Raw genomic sequence first — 3,598 nt, forward strand, 5'->3', positions numbered from 1 at the left:
ACTATGTTGATCCTCCCAATCCAAGAGCAAGGGAGGTCCTTCCATTTTCTGGTATCCTCCTCAATTTCTTTCTTCAATGTCTTAAAGTTCTTGTCAAATAGATCTTTCACTTCCTTGGTTAGAGTTATCCCAAGATATTTTATGCTGTTTGTCTGGTACTTTGTATGACAGGCTGCAAAGTATCTGTGGAAAGGAATTCGGGGATAGAACTGTACTTTTCTTCTCTACTCTTTCTTTCTCAGGAACCCTTTGAGTGAGGCCTTCAGTCAGCCTCACGTCTCATCAATGGCTCCAGCACTGTGGTGATGTCTGGAAGTCAGCCTCACGTCTCATCAATGGCTCCAGCACTGTGGCACTGTCTGGAAGTCAAGAATGGTCAAGTATAGAGCACAAGAAGCTTCCAGCCAATGGGGACAGTCCAGAGGGACACCTGCTTCCTTCTCCTTTACAGAGTTTGACAGTGGCATCTAGGTGGTCACAGTGGAAGCTCTTAGGGACATTTAAAAGCTGCTGGCTCCTTGGTTTAGTAGCAGGGATTCTGATTTAACTCTGGGAATGCCATTGAGCATCAGGGCGTTTAGAGTTCCCGTGACTCTAATGAACAGACAGCAACGCGGAGCAGGGTGGACAGGTGTGGATCTCAGGCCATTGGCATGAGACCTTCAAATGACTATCGTGAATGAAAACTCAAATTAATAAAAACATTAGCATACTTCTTCTTCTTCTGGAAAACACCAAATGGCCGATGACGCCGGTGCAGAGGGAGGGCCCGGAGGACCCGGGGGCCCAGGATTAGGAGGCCGTGGCAGCTTCCGCAGAGGATTCAGCAGCGGTCTGAGGGGCCGCGGGGCTCACGGAGGTAAAGCTGAAGACAAGGAGTGGATTCCCGTCACCAAGCTGGGCCGCCTGGTTAAGAACATGAAAATCAAGTCTCTAGAGAAGATCTACCTGTTCACCCTGCCCATTAAGGAATCTGAGATTATTGACTTTTTCCTGGGAGCTTCCCTAAAGGATGAGGTTCTATAGATCATGCCCGTGCAGAAGCAGACTAGGGCAGGCCAGAGGACCAGGTTCAAGGCTTTCATCGCTATTGAGGACTACAATGGTCACATAGGTCTCGGTGTCAAGTGCTCCAAGGTGGTAGCCACTGCCATCTGAGGGGCCATCATCTTGGCCAAGCTTTCCATTGTCCCTGTGCAGAGAGGCTACTGGGGGAACAAGATTGGCAAGCCCCACACTGTTCAGTGCAAAGTGACAGGCCGCTGTGGCTCTGTGTTGGTGTGTCTCATCCCTGCCCCCAGAGGCAGTGGCATAGTCTCTGCTCCTGTGCCCAAGAAGCTACTGATGATGGCTGGCATTCATGACTGCTGCACATCAGCCAGGGGCTGCACTGCCACCCTGGGAAACTTTGCTAAGGCCACCTTTGTTGCCATCTCTAAGACCTACAGCTACCTGACCCCCGACCTCTGGAAAGAGACTGTGTTCACCAAGTCTCCTTATCAGGAATTCACTGAGCATCTTGTGAAAACCCACACCAGAATCTCTCTTCAGAGGACCCAGGCTCCAGCCGTGGTCACCATATAAGGGTTTTTATACAAGAAAAATAAAAGTGAATTAAGTCTGTTGAAAGAAACACTAGCATATATATGAAAGATGAATAAAAAGCCTGTAACTAAACTCTGCACTGAAATGTTCAAATACATTAAAAAAAAAAAAAAGTCATGGGCGACTTCGTAAGGTCCCAGTCCGTGCAGCTCTGAGAGAGGTGGAGGGAATCTGACTGGCTTTGTCCATTGGAGCTCCCAGCACAGGGACAGACACACAGCAAGAAAGACAAGACACCCTTTTCAGAGGAGGTTTGGCAACATCTTCCCTTCTTTAAATAAATCACATTATCCCCCGAATCTTCTTGTTTCCTATGGAAGCCCAATTCCTGTTAATTAGTTAATTGCAGTGTACAGAAAGCCTTGTTTTAGATGGCTTAAGAGCTGACTGCTCTTATGTGGGGCATAAGCATCCTATCAGCACTGCTTAATCCATGTGTGCAGTGTGTTTAGATCCAGCGTGGGGGCCTTTAAAGTTCTATGCTTTAATCTCAGAAGTTATGCTTGGTGATCCTGCTTACATGACGCACTGTTGTCTTTGTGATTTATTTGTTGCCAAGTTCTTTCTCAGTAGCAAAACCTCTAATTATCCCATCATTACTTAAGAAAACTATCCACTTAAGATAGGCATTTCAACAAAGCACTTTTGTGTAAAGGTAGGAATTGCCCATCCTCATAGGAACTGTTTGGAGTTACGTGGACACAGATTACGGGAGGGGTGGATGTTGGGTAAGACAGCCACTGTGTTGAAGGAGGCAGGTGGATTGTGAAGCTCATTTCCATGATGTAGCATCTATGATATTGTATGTTTTTCCTCTTTCTGACTATGCATGTTTGGTTATATATGAGCAAGGATGGGCGGCTAATTAGAAGGGTAGAAGGGTAGTAAGTTAGATTTAACTATGTGTGTCAACCCTGATGGCTCCATGGGTTGTGGCTGCTTGGATCACTGGGCTCTGAGGTTAAGTCCACATTGAGGAAAAGGGTACCAAGAATGAGTCACAATGCCTTGCGCCACACTGGCTTTGGAAATGGAAGCAAGAATGCCAAGTATGCTCTGAGATCTAGGGCCTTGTTTAGGAAAACTGAGTCCTTGGTTAGTGGATTAGTCAATGCTCTCTAGAGGAACAGAACTGATTGAATGTGTGTGGGGTGTGTGTGTGTGTGTGTGTGTGTGTGTGTGTGTGTGTGTGTGAGATTCATTAGAAAAGCTTACAGTCTGTGGTCCAGCTAACCCAACAATGGCAGTCTACCAATGGAAGGTTCAAGAATCCAGTAGTCATTCAGTCCATGAGACCAGATGACTCACCTGGTCTTCTGTATACACCGGAATCCTGGGGAAATCGGCTCTAATGCCAGTGAAGTAATGAGCTTGCCCACGACAGCAAGCAGGCCAAGAGAGCAAGCTTCCCTCTTCCATGTCCTTTACGTAGGCTGCCAGGAGAAGGTGTAGCCCAAGTTAGGGGTGGACCTCCCCACCTCAAAAGATCCGAATTCAAAGTTGGTCTTCCCACTTCAAATGATTTAATTAAGAAAGCAATCCTTCACAGGTGTACCCAGCCACTTGGGTTTTAGTGAATTCCAGATGTAGTCAGGTGGACAAGCAAGAAGAACCACCACAATTAGCCATTTGCCTTTGTGCTACTCAGGAAGTGCTGTTTACTTTCTAAGCAACCATATGCCCATGCTGGAAACTCACTGTTTGCTCATAGATGGCTGGCTCTTGGTTAAAAGCCCAGCTGAGAGATTCTCTAATATGGAGACATATTTAGTTTGGGATTAACTAAAGCCTGCACAATCCTCTCTACTATGGCTGTTCATTCCCTGCCACCTACTCTATGTGTGCTCATTCATAAGAAAATCTGTGGTGTGTGTGAAGTGTTTATGAGCCTAGTACAAGAAGCCAATATTTCAAAGAACAATGGCCAATGTGCCCTCTTCAGCTCTATGTCCAATGGTTCTTTGGAAAGCTTCAGGTGACAGGTTCCATGCCC

The 3,598-nt window shown here is 46.5% G+C and overlaps 1 pseudogene; it reads left to right on the forward strand.

The window, feature by feature from the left end:
* Nucleotides 1-738: 738 nt before the first annotated feature.
* LOC101996456 lies at nucleotides 739-1,584 on the forward strand (annotated as a pseudogene).
* Nucleotides 1,585-3,598: the final 2,014 nt, after the last annotated feature.

Source organism: Microtus ochrogaster, chromosome 2 (genome assembly GCF_000317375.1).
Source record: "Microtus ochrogaster isolate Prairie Vole_2 chromosome 2, MicOch1.0, whole genome shotgun sequence".
In the NCBI taxonomy this organism is placed as follows: domain Eukaryota; kingdom Metazoa; phylum Chordata; class Mammalia; order Rodentia; family Cricetidae; genus Microtus; species Microtus ochrogaster.